Raw genomic sequence first — 14437 nt, 5'->3', positions numbered from 1 at the left:
CGCTTCATCGTGCAATGAAAATCTCTTTACCAACCTATTTGCTCTGTGCCATCAGTTTAATCCTATTGTATTTAGAGAAACAAAATAATAAAATCCTAAAAGTAAAAACAACAGCCATTCACAGTTTAAACAGGTACAGAGTAAATCATGGCCTGCCACCTATCATCCCAAAAACATTTTGATGAGAAAAAAGTAGAACTTAAAAAATAAAAAAAATTCCTTTTACATAGGAAACTGGTTTAAAACTTTTTTTTCATTCTCCATCTTTCATATTGATAAATTATAGAAAGATTAAACAGTTAATATGGAGGAAATTGTTGGCAACTATAATCAGGTGTGTGTTAATACCCTTGTTACTCGGGTGGGGAATACAGATCATTTAATACAATTGCATATTGTGGATTGAACCTGGCAACCCTGCTGTTCAGATAACCACAATTACCAAGCTCTAGAAATGACAGTAAGAGTTTAAACGAGAAGAAGGTTTTCTGAGCTGGATGTTCCACATTGTTATGAAAATATTCTAATATATCTATGAACTTTAAATATAAATTAAGAATAGACCCCCTTGTATGTATAGGGGGCTTTGGATAAGTGGATAATTTTAATTAGAGCTTTGATTTAAGGTTTACTGTAATCAAATGTTATTATTATTATTTATTATTCATTACTTATTTCTGTGAAGTGGATAAGTGCACACGTTTTTTGATGAGTCATACATGTACATACAAAATTTCAGGCACATACAAATTTCAACTTGTGTATATATATATATATATATATATATATATATATATATATATATATATATATATATATATATATATATATATATATATATATATATATATATATTTATATTTATATATATATACAGTATATGTGTAGCATATTCACTGAAGTGAAATAGTGGAAACACTACCAGTTGAATATGTGTGTGTGTGTGTGTGTGTGTGTGTGTGTGTGTGTGTGTGTGTGTGTGTGTGTTTGTGTGTCAGGGCACAAATTTAAAACCTTGCAAAATAGACATGACAAGCTGAGAGCACTGACCTTTTGGGACTAAATAACACCCTATAGTCCTCTGCTGCATTGCACTGAAGACCCAGACCTTGAAATGTTCATATGCTGTCTGATATCTGGCAGACATCACAGCATCTTTCAGGCATCGATGTAAAAATGGAAAAAGGTAATTAGGAAAACAAAAACCAGGGAAACAAAAAATAATAATTTTTTTTTTTTTAAACATGAAAGCGAACAAGCTGGCAGCAGTGCCTGTGGGACACGTATTGAGTTATTGCAATGTAATGTTGTTACAGAAGTTTCCACAAAATGCAGCCTCTGTAAACTGTATTTGCAGAGTTCTTGGAAACTACAGTGATACATAATTTTTGTTATGCCTTCAGGACACAGGCAGGCAAGGTGTCAGAGGCAAATCAAAACAGGCAGGCCAGGATAAAAAACATAACAGCTAGTGGAGAATTAAGAAACATGATGCCTTTAGTCCTTGTGAGACAATAATGATAGACAATTCTGTTTCGAGAGGCATTGCCCTCTAAACTGATGCTGACAGGGAAACAGGCCACATCCTTGAGACTGTCAGGGACAGAAGCCACACCCCCTCAACTGAGACTGCCAGGGACAGAAGCCACACCCCAACAACTAAAACTGCCAGGGACAGAAGTCACACCCCCTCAACTGAGACTGCCAGGGACAGAAGTCACAGCTCTTTAACTGTGTCTGACAAAGACAAAGTCCACACCCCATCCAATTAGACAGAATGGGACATACACCACATACCCTCAACTGAAACTGTCAGGGTCAGAGGCCACACCTCCTCAATTGAGACAGACAGGGACATACACCACTCCCCCCATCTGAGACAGACCCCACACCATTCCCCTCAAATGAGACCGCCAGGGACAGGGCTAAATGCTCTAAACTGAAACAGGGACATAGGCCTCAACCCTTCAAATGGGTTTAACAGGGACTGAGTCAGCACTTTTCACTGAGACTCAAAAGAACAGACCACGCCTCCCACAGGAAAGACCATGCCTTCTTAACTGAAACTTGCACAGGCATATGCACTTGCCTACAACCAATCAAATTACAGAAATGAACAAATAACTGCAATTTGTTATGTAAGTTGGCGGCATTTTTTCCCACGATGATTTTCCCAAATCATGTCTGAATGGTGGACAATCCTAATGCAATTCACTAAATTAATTGACTATGAATTTGTTTAGCAGTCATAATGAACAAAGGGATCAACTGTTTCATAATCACACCAAGCCCTTGACAGTACAAGTGGAACACACACACAGGCACGCACACAATTAAATCTCAGGAACAGGGCTTATTTCTTGCAATTTAGTACTCAGCCTTTAGTATCACCCTAATAGGAGACTATTATTATTATCATGATTACACAGCACTGTAGTGACAGTAATGATCTGTAACAATGTTTTTGAAAGCCGCCAAAGAGAAAACTAGGAAAGCTTTTAGAGATGATCAGCCTTTTTACTCCCTTGAAATGCATTATCAGCACACTACTTTGTCAGTGAATAAAAGAAAATCGTTATTATAAGCTAAAATAGAACCATACAGCTGCTTATAAAGTTCATAAGGAAACAGCATATATCATTGTATAAGTTATAATTATGGCACGGTCATATTTGGGCGCTTTAGTGTTGTAAATTCAATTCGTATGTGTTTTACTTTAATTGATTTGTGTTGTGCTTCATAAATCCTATGTTTCTGCAAACTGCTCACCTTTTCGCCTTTTTTTTTTTTAATTGAACAAATAGAACGCGCAATAGTGCAGCAGCTAAATATATAACGTCTTCACAAATATCCATATACACACACATGATTTTCTTGCATAAGATTTTTCTAATATTGCTTCCTATATGAGACAATAGATCACATTGATGACTGCTCATGCCAGAGCTACTGAAATCCCCCCCCAGGTAAATCAAAGGTTGATTGCCATTGCGTTACTGAGAAACCCTCACTAATAACAGACTTGTAATGGCTCCTATAAAAGGTCGCACATGCAGTGGTTCATATTTCCAGCTGTCTAACGGTTGATAGACCTTGTAATATAAGTAACCTCAAGTGGTGGTTTAATTATAAATCTTTACTCAAGTGTCGTTTTTGAGTACTTCTTAGGATTGGCTGAAATGCAGAATCAGGTGTAATGCATGTGGTTGGTTTGATTGACAGGTTGCTATGGCAAAAAAAATCTCACACAAGAAAAAAAAAAGTGAGAACCGTAGCGATTTATGATACAAGCACCAGAGGCAAGTGACTTCCTTCTTACTCCCACTTCTACAGCCACTGCAGTGTGTTCTGACATTCGTCACATCATTAATCTTCCTCGAAGCTGATAGAAAGTCAGCACTCGCTATTGGCAATCTAGTTTTGCACAAGGGGAAAAAAGTTGTGGAGAAATGGTGGGAGGTGGAGATTTAATCATTTTAAATGACTCGCTGATTAAAAAAGAAACTTAGACATTAGTTCTAAATGCAAAGCAAAGTGCAGGTTTGCATTTATGAACTCATTCCAATGTGTTACCTACCTATCTATCTATCTACAGTGAGGAAAATAAGTATTTGAACACCCTGCTATTTTGCAAGTTCTCCCACTTAGAAATCATGAAGGGGTCTGAAATTGTCTTCGTAGGTGCATGTCCACTGTGAGAGACATAATCTAAAAAAAAAATCCTATTTTAATAGTTTAAAATAGTTATAAACTATTTATTTGTATGATACAGCTGCAAATAAGTATTTGAACACCTGTCTATCAGCTAGAATTCTGACCCTCAAAGACCTGTTAGTCTGCCTTTAAAATGTCCACCGCCACTACATTTATTATCCTAAATTAGATGCACCTGTTTGAGGTCGTTAGCTGCATAAAGACACCTGTCCACCCCATACAATCAGTAAGAATCCAACTACTAACATGGCCAAGACCAAAGAGCTGTCCAAAGACACTAGAGACAAAATTGTACACCTCCACAAGGCTGGAAAGGGCTACGGGGAAATTGCCAAGCAGCTTGGTGAAAAAAGGTCCACTGTTGGAGCAATCATTAGAAAATGGAAGAAGCTAAACATGACTGTCAATCTCCCTCGGACTGGGGCTCCATGCAAGATCTCACCTCGTGGGGTCTCAATGATCCTAAGGAAGGTAAGAAATCAGCCCAGAACTACACGGGAGGAGCTGGTCAATGACCTGAAAAGAGCTGGGACCACCATTTCCAAGGTTACTGTTGGTAATACACTAAGACGTCATGGTTTGAAATCATGCATGGCACGGAGGGTTCCCCTGCTTAAACCAGCACATGTCCAGGCACGTCTTAAGTTTGCCAATGACCATTTGGATGATCCAGAGGAGTCATGGGAGAAAGTCATGTGGTCAGATGAGACCAAAATAGAACTTTTGGGTCATAATTCCACTAAACGTGTTTGGAGGAAGAAGAATGATGAGTACCATCCCAAGAACACCATCCCTACTGTGAAGCATGGGGGTGGTAGCATCATGCTTTGGGGGTGTATTTCTACACAAGGGACAGGGCGACTGCACTGTATTAAGGAGAGGATGACCGGGGCCATGTATTGCGAGATTTTGGGGAACAACCTCCTTCCCTCAGTTAGAGCATTGAAGATGGATCGAGGCTGGGTCTTCCAACATGACAATGACCCGAAGCACACAGCCAGGATAACCAAGGAGTGGCTCTGTAAGAAGCATATCAAGGTTCTGGCATGGCCTAGCCAGTCTCCAGACCTAAACCCAATAGAGAATCTTTGGAGGGAGCTCAAACTCCGTGTTTCTCAGTGACAGGCCAGAAACCTGACTGATCTAGAGAAGATCTGTGTGGAGGAGTGGACCAAAATTCCTCCTGCAGTGTGTGCAAACCTGGTGAAAAACTACAGGAAACGTTTGACCTCTGTAATTGCAAACAAAGGTTCCTGTACCAAATATTAACATTGACTTTCTCAGGTGTTCAAATACTTATTTGCAGCTGCATCATACAAATAAATAGTTAAAAAATCATACATTGTGATTTCTGGATTTTTATTTTTAGATTATGTCTCTCACAGTGGACATGCACCTACGATGACAATTTCAGACCCCTCCATGATTTCTAAGTGGGAGAACTTGCAAAATAGCAGGGTGTTCAAATACTTATTTTCCTCACTGTATCTATCTATCTATCTATCTATCTATCTATCTATCTATCTATCTATCTATCTATCTATCTATCTATCTATCTATCTATCTGTCTGTCTGTCTGTCTGTCTGTCTGTCTGTCTGTCTGTCTGTCTGTCTGTCTGTCTGTTTCCTTTCTATTTGAAACACAATGTTTATTAGCATTTTTGGAACAAGTTGTGACCTACCTAAAAAAATAATATTAAATTAATAAATGCTTCCAACTGTTCATTTAGGATATTAAAAACAACAACAAAAATTTGAATAAAATAATGAATATTTGCATTGGCACTATAAGTAGAACAAAACACATCTCGGTGATGTGGGCAAATTTTCCACTAGATGAAGTGAACCTCTGAAGGTCTGAACTGCACTTCAAACTGAACTCTAAAATGAACTGTAGGTCAGAAAATCCACTATGCAGCAGGCTGCAAACAAAATCTCAGATAATCAGTGGGTACACAGCGTCTTCACAGAGTTTTCCTTCTGTACAATCTGAGAACAGTCACATACTGTATGTTCATGAATTAGTGCACTTTCAATGGCACTACACATGGCATCCCCATGGCATCTATGAGGTTATTAGCAATAAATATGAGGAGCATAAAAACAAAGGATGATTTGCTCTTCAAAATGCATTCTTTTTTTCAGCCATTTTTATTACAGCTCTAAGCATTTACCAAATCTACAAGCTCATTCTTTGATAAAATATGTGAGACACACTTTTCTAGGAAAACAGTCCACAATGGGTTGAAGCAGTTTAAAGCAATGCACAGTAAGTTGATTACAGCTTTAATAGTGTGTTTCGAAAAAGGGGGCCTGCTTAGACTGCTGCCCCCGCGGCCCGAATTACGGATAAGAGGGAGAAAATGAATGAATGAATGAATTCCAGTGACTTTTGATTGTTACAGTAATTGGCTTATTGTTGTACATTTACAAAGAGCATATGGAATTGAAGAGACAGTATCTGTTGCTCTGAAAGATCTAAGGCAGTGTGAAATCAGATACTGGAGTGTGTTTTTTGGGAACTGCACATTCGCAATGCGCTGTTCCCCAGCCAAGCCGAAATACCTGCTCATGACTGGTCACAGAAGGCAAATGCTAGTGAGAATGATGATGTTTCTGACACATAGTTGGATTTTAGGTTCATTAATCCTGCAACAGGATGCTTATCATTTTGTTGTCTACATGCCAAACTAATGGCTGTAATGCTTTGGGTAGGTTTCTGAGAAAATCTTTTTGACAAATGTGTGTCTGATAGGTATGACTCTATCTAGCTTACACGGCCTTATGTTCCAGCGTGAGAGGAAATGGGTTGCTTGAGTCATCAGTCTCTCGCTGTGGCTTAGTGATTTGTGGCTCTGGAACTGTACAGCAAAGAGGAGAAAAAAAAGAGAGAGGGAGAGGGAGAGAGAGGTATAAATAAACCCATAAGAACATCTCTTGTGCATCAACTACAATTCTAACATTTTCTAGGAAAAAACAAACAGCAATAAGAGGACATGAAGTCACCAAGAAACAGCAACACTTAGACTATAGTCTTATTAGTTTCAAAACAACAAATAATGTAGTCTCTTCAATTCTACAAATTTACATCTTAACCGAGTGGAAAAACCTAATTGTGTGAATTCATTGCAAATACATTGCACTTCTATGGTTTACTTACTTCATAATATGCCTAAACCAGCCCCATGACAGTCTGACTGGACTCCCTCTATACAACACGAAAAGGGCAGAATGCAAGGGCACACCATTGTTCAGTCAATTGAAATGTCACACAAACAAAAAAAAAGACTGGTGTAGTGGGTGTAAGGTAAGGTCAAGCACATTATGGTTTCTTTCCCTGCCTAATAATTAGGCAAAGACTACCATTTCCTTTAAAGGGAATGATAATGATAGTTGTCACATCAGTGTCGCTTCAGGCTGAGTAAAAGCTGTGAAGGCTGAAAAACTAATCGTTAAAGTAGGATTTGTGGATCAAGTGTGGTTATTTGTACTCAGTTAACTATCTTAGAAGCTCTCCGCTTCTCAGGTACTTTACACTGTATAGGTATAATGGTGTGTGTGTTGCCCTGTGTGATTGGATGAACCTGACCAGGTTTAAGCAGTTACTGAGGGTAAAGGAAATTAATGAAACTAAAGGTATGTATTGGGTTAACGTGTCAGTTCAGGATAAAAGTTATGTATGTATGTGTGTGTGTGTGTGTGTGTGTGTGTGTGTGTGTGTGCATGCGTTCGTGTACAAACGTACAAATGTACAAACTCTAATAATGTCTCAGGATTCAATAATGCACAATTCACTCATAACTTATAAGCCTGTAACATCATTATCACTATTTTGCCTGTGCTCAATGTGGACTCTAGAGTGGAATCTGATAAGGTCTTCTACTCTTGAAGCCCATTCGCCTCAATTTTTGATTCATCTGGAGATGCTTTTCTTCTCACCGAGCCTGTAAAGAGTTGTTCTTTGAGTCACCCTATCCTTCCTTGTCAGCCTGAAGCATTCATCTTCTGATCCAATGCTGGTTATCTTTGACTTCTCAGATCCAGCAAAACTACTACTAAATGAATGTTGTTTTTTTCCGCACTATCCTCATTAAATATGCGAACTATAAACAACCCTTCCGAGATCGAAGTCAAATTTTCCCGTATTCTACTAATTTATGTACACGTGACCTGAAGCTCTTGACCTCCGTTTGCATGAATTTATGCACCATTCAGCTGCTACGTAATTGACTACTTGGATAATTGCAAGTTGTACAGATGTGCCTATTAAAATGGCTGATGACTTGGTTATCAAGGTAATATTTATTACACCATCGTTTAGATGTTTGTCTCAGAGAAAGAGAGAGAAAACAAGGTGTGGGGTTGGGGATGAAATGGAGGAGGCTGTTCTTAATAAGAAACCAGAGGAAAGGGCCCTGACAACCTATTTATTATTTTCCATATAATTAAATAGTTATTGCATTAAAAACCAGACGAGAAGAAGTAGCTTCCTAAGCGTGAAAAGAGTAATAATGTCAAAAGAACTGACAAAAGTAAGCACCATGTCTCTGTTAAAAGCGAAAGAAGTGACAGACAGAGACTGAGTGTGTTTAAATGAGATCTCAGTCGCCCTGGAATAAATGTAGGGGCTGATCTAACATGTATAGCCTTCATGGTGTAGCTAATATTCCTCTGTTTTCCAGTTCTTCCTTAGATACATGGTGTAACTTAATTTACTGTGTATAGACATGAAGACCAGGCTAATACACAGTAATTAATAGGGACAAAGCTCAAGTGTGTTTGATTTGAATGCAAGAAAGATTTCATGCAATAAAGTGCAAACAATGAAACACTACTCAACATGAAGCAACAAGAAAACCATGACCTCACCATGAGCATAACAATAACCAAAAATCATGGAGAACAACAAACAGAAGACAAAAATAGATAGTAACAATTAAGTATATTCACAAAAAAAGTGCTAATTATAGGTGAATAAGAAACAAGTGCACAAAAATCATGTGACACTTTTGACTGAGGTGTCGTGGCTTGTGGGAGATTGTGTCAACGTAAATAATCCTGATAATCGCATCTGTAGGGTAATAAACGTTTATATAAATGCATATATAAAAGCTCTCTATATGGAAGAAATCATGACATTCATTATATAGAAGGTAACTTCACCTTAAACTCTAATTAAATTGTAAAATTACCCGGATTCTTATACATTTTATGGACAAAACGTTGTAGTTTTTGGTCTCCTAGTCCAAGTAAACAGACCTCATCCACAGTATTCAATTGTGTGCCTCTGACTTTTCGGGGTAACAGTTTGGAAAAAACTCACATATGGCAAAAATTCAGATGTTGCAGTAGTTTTTTGTCAATAGACCAAGATCTTGCCACTACACTTCACACTACAGCAGAACTGCTTAACTCGTTGTAGGGCTGTAGGGGAGTAATGATATATATTCTCACTATATGGTGTCACCCTTAAAAAGATGGGTTTCCCTTTTAAATCTTCCTCTCCAGCTTTCTTCCTCGGGTTGATTCAGAGAAATTTACATTGCCACTGTTGGCCCTGATTTGCTCATCATATATAATAAATTTATTTGTCAATAATCATATATCTGTACAGCCGACAGTGTCCATTTGTAAAAGTGATTATATATATATATATATATATATATATATATATATATATATATATATATATATATATATATATATATATATATATATATACAGTGAAGAAAATAAGTATTTGAACACCCTGCTATTTTGCAAGTTCTCCCACTTAGAAATTATGGAGGGGTCTGAAATTGTCATCGTAGGTGCATGTCCACTGTGAGAGACATAATCTAAAAAAAAAAATCCAGAAATCACAATGTATGATTTTTTTAGCTATTTATTTGTATGATACAGCTGCAAATAAGTATTTGAACACCTGAGAAAGTCAATGTTAATATTTGGTACAGTAGCCTTTGTTTGCAATTACAGAGGTCAAACGTTCCTGTAGTTTTTCACCAGGTTTGCACACACTGCAGGAGGAATTTTGGCCCACTCCTCCACACAGATCTTCTCTAGATCAGTCAGGTTTCTGGCCTGTCGCTGAGAAACACGGAGTTTGAACTCCCTTCAAAGATTCTCTATTGGGTTTAGGCCTGGAGACTGGCTAGGCCACGCCAGAACCTTGATATGCTTCTTACAGAGCCACTCCTTGGTTATCCTGGCTGTGTGCTTCGGGTCATTGTCATGTTGGAAGATCCAGCCTCGACCCATCTTCAATGCTCTAACTGAGGGAAGGAGGTTGATCCCCAAAATCTCGCAATACATGGCCCCGGTCATCCTCTCCTTTATACAGTGCAGTCACCCTGTCCCATGTGCAGAAAAACACCCCCAAAGCATGATGCTACCACCTCCATGCTTCACAGTAGGGATGGTGTTCTTGGGATGGTACTCATCATTCTTCTTCCTCCAAACACGTTTAGTGGAATTATGACCCAAAAGTTCTATTTTGGTCTCATCTGACCACATGACTTTCTCCCATGACTCCTCTGGATCATCCAAATGGTCATTAGCAAACTTAAGACGTGCGTGGACATGTGCTGGCTTAAGCAGGGGAACCTTCCGTGCCATGCATGATTTCAAACCATGACGTCTTAGTGTATTAGCAACAGTAACCTTGGAAACGGTGGTCCCAGCTCTTTTCAGGTCATTGACCAGCTCTTCCCGTGTAGTTCTGGGCTGATTTCTCACTTCCTTAGGATCATTGAGACCCCAACGAGGTGAGATCTTGCATGGAGCCCCAGTCTGAGGGAGATTGACAATTCATGTTTAGCTTCTTCCATTTTCTAATGATTGCTCCAACAGTGGACATTTTTTCACCAAGCTGCTTGGCAATTTTCCCGTAGCCCTTTTCAGCCTTGTGGAGGTGTACAATTTTGTCTCTAGTGTCTTTGGATAGCTCTTTGGTCTTGGCCATGTTAATAGTTGGATTCTTACTGATTGTATGGGGTGGACAGGTGTCTTTATGCAGCTAACGACCTCTAACAGGTGCATCTAATTTAGGATAATAAATGTAGTGGAGGTGGACATTTTAAAGGCAGACTAACAGGTCTTTGAGGGTCAGAATTCTAGCTGATAGACAGGTGTTCAAATACTTATTTGCAGCTGTATCATACAAATAAATAGTTTAAAAATCATAAATTGTGATTACTCTATTTTTTTTTTAGATTATGTCTCTCACAGTGGACATGCACCTACGATGACAATTTCAGACCCCTCCATGATTTCTAAGTGGGAGAACTTGCAAAATAGCAGGGTGTTCAAATACTTATTTTCCTCACTGTATATATAAATTGAACATTGATAAAATACATGCTTACATACGTATGATGAAGACTAAAGTCCTGAATTTGTAAGTACTAATTTTGATAGAATATTGTCCTCTTACTGTAATATTAAATATTGTCAGTGCTGCATTGAAGATTTTGGATTTTTTTTTTTTTACTTAAATAAACTAAAACAAGGCGATAAAAATAAGTTCTTGATAATACTTTGTTTAGTTACTACAATACAGTCAAGTTCAATACTTAAAGTCAGTGGTGGACTGTAGCGAAGTAAATGTAATTTGTTACTGCACTTATGTACCTTTTTCAAGTATCTGTACTTTACTTAAAACCATGCAAAGAAGAAAAAAAAAAAAGGTTGCTTTTTTTTTTTTTTTTTTTTTTTTTTTTTAACGCTCATTTGCACGGTTGCAACAATTATTATATCGTGTCCCAGTCAATGAACTTGGTTGGACTCGAAGTGTGACAAGATTTGTGAACTGCTGTGAGAATATGTTCTTGATTATCCAGTGACGATAGATGAAGCAGAGAGGAGCTTTTCAAAGCTGAAACTAATCACTGGGGGAGATTTTGGGTCATAGGGGGCGTCATTCAAGCTAAAAATGCTATTAACACTTGGTGGTATTTACTTAGCACCAACATACAGTTCAGCATCAGTTCAACAGTTAGCAGAACATTTAGAGAGAAATAAATGATGGAAGAAAATCCTGGCTTGAACTTGCCACAAAACCCAAGGCCTTAAGTCAATGAAAAGAAGGTTTTGGGCTCATGATAACTTATTATATATTATTCATCGTTTGACTAATCAATATCATTCTATTAATAGATTTCTGAGTAACATTAGAATGATTTCACATAAACAGTTGATTAAGCAACAAATCACAACAATGACAACAATTATAATTAAAAAAAATTATAACTATCATAAATCATAGTACTTGGATTTGTACATTTGAAAGCAAATACTTCTGTACTTTAACTTGAGTAAAAGTTTAGTGAGCACGTTTACTTTTCCTGGAGTAATATTTTACCTATTGTATCTCTACTTTTACTTAAGTACATGCTTTTTGTACTTCATCCACCACTGCTTAAAGTGCCATTCATGTGTGAAATGTATAGCTTTATTTTGTGTTTAATAATTCCCTTGTCCTTAAAATATTAGAATTTTGAAAAGATCATATATTTTAGATAGTATTATTAAACAAAATAGTATTAGTGCGAGTTCTCTGATGGCCTAAACCTAAATCAGAATCACTGACTAATGTTTAAAAAATGTTTTCATGAATACCGTAATTTCCGGACTATAAAGCGCACCCCTGTATAAGCCGCACCCACTGAATTTTACAAATATTTTTATTTTTAACATAAATAAGCCGCACCTTGTGTATAAGCCGCACTGAAACTAATGAACTTTACCGAAAGACAGTGTCTGTTACACGGTGTAACGGGTGAAATATGTTGTGGCTCCTTTAAGAGCAGAGCGCCATTTTGGGAACGACACGTCACTGCATTCTTCCGGTATTACTGCGTGTGTGTGTGTGTGTGTGTGTGTGTGTGTGTGTGTGTGTGTGTAAGACTGTGGATTATGTGCTCATTATTTGCTGATGCTCATTTCTAAGTTTCTTTGACTAAGATTGCCAAGAAAAATAAAAAAGCACGAGTTTTGGAAACCTGTCTGTGCTTATATGATTTCATTTGCAAATGGAGTTAGCGAGCTCTCCCTTCACCCAGACTCAACGAGCTTACAACGGCTTGTATCTAAACAGTAGCCGACCAAGAAAGTTATTGTTCACTGTCTTCCTCCTTCCTTTCACAACTACTGTATTTCTCTGGAGCCGTGAAGCTCAGAACACAGGTGAGGTGCGTTTTTTCGTTTCTGTTCGGAAATTTCATTAGTCTAATGTTATGGGGTTCAGTTTTTTGGCTTGAAGTTTGTGAAACCGGAAAAAAATTCATAATTCGTTGTTTAAGCCGCGGGGTAGCGGCTTATAGTCCGAAAAATACGGTATGTATTAAATTATTCTCAATGTATTTTCTCTATTTCATAGCTTTTCTCCTGGTTGTGCTTCTTTCAGTAGTGTATGTTTTTATATAAGAGTTTTTATCCGATCCTATTTCAGCCATAAAGTGTTGCCAGTCTGGCGAGAAGAGTTAAGAATCAACGGTAAACGCGATTGTAGCTTACAATCCATGACAACGAACCTGTTGCTCCAACAATGCAAACTCAAAACAGATTTAGAGTTTGCAACACCAGGGCCATCTAGTAGGTGCACAATAATGTCTTTAGTTTTACTTTGATTGTATAGTCAGAGAGCACACTAATCGGAGCTCGCAAACCGCATCTTTAGCAAACTGCACAGGCTTAAATATTTTCGTGTAGTTATCTTTTTTATCTTTTGTTTTTTTATTCCACAATGGCTGACATTTATCATTCTTAATATTTGCAAATCAGTAAGTGCGATTTTAAAACTATTTGTACAAACAGCACAACTGATTGAATTTCCTGGTCTTGAAGTCCTTAGTTCTTTAGTATCTCTCAGAAGTAAGTATTTGTGTCAATGAACATTTCATTCCCATCAAAATGACAAGTCCTTTTGTCATTGTTCACAAACAAGATTGCCAAAATGTTAGTCAGTATGACAGCACAGTTTCAGTACTTCCTAAAAAAAAACTATGGTTTTTATTTCAATGATTATGTATGGCATCTATTAATTTCAACAGCACACATTTATTTATACGATTGCATATTTGATCAGACAAGATTTTCACTTTTACTGTACTGCAATAGTGTCCGTTTGTTTTTTCATTTTCAGAAATGTTTATTTCTATATATATATATATATATATGTGTGTGTTTATATTTGCTTTTATGATGTAAACAAGTGACTACATGATGTCAAGGTTTTGAGAATTTCATTATTGGTCTGAGATGCTCCAAAGCAACTAAAAAAATCTGAGAAAAGCCAAAACAGTTGCTAAGCTTTTTGAAGAACCATTGATTCTTTCATTCTTTTTTTGTGCAAATTCTTACAGGAAAACAAAAAAAACTATTTCAAATCCGCAAGAAAAACAATACAATTCCTTGGGTTTCTCTGGTCAGAGTACACAAAAATAACAAATAAAAAGCACATGGAAAACCTGGGGGCATTTTATTAATTTCAATGCTTCTGCCAGAGCTGATGTATGTGGCACAGCTGTAGCTGCAGTGAAAATAGGCTTGTTGAATTGTGTTAATTGGGTTTCTTGTTTTTGTAATGCAAACATTCCCACTGCATGAGATATCTATTATATTGCAATATTATTCATATTATAATAGTGTAATATTGATGGTATCTATAGCCGTGGCACCATAATTATGGTTTAACATTATTTCTTGAATCATCCTTAATATAAGT

This window comes from Silurus aristotelis (genome assembly GCF_946808225.1).
Source record: "Silurus aristotelis genome assembly, chromosome: 27".
Lineage (NCBI taxonomy): Eukaryota > Metazoa > Chordata > Actinopteri > Siluriformes > Siluridae > Silurus > Silurus aristotelis.
The sequence above is the reverse complement of the archived record's forward strand: the minus strand, read 5'-3'. Positions refer to the sequence as shown.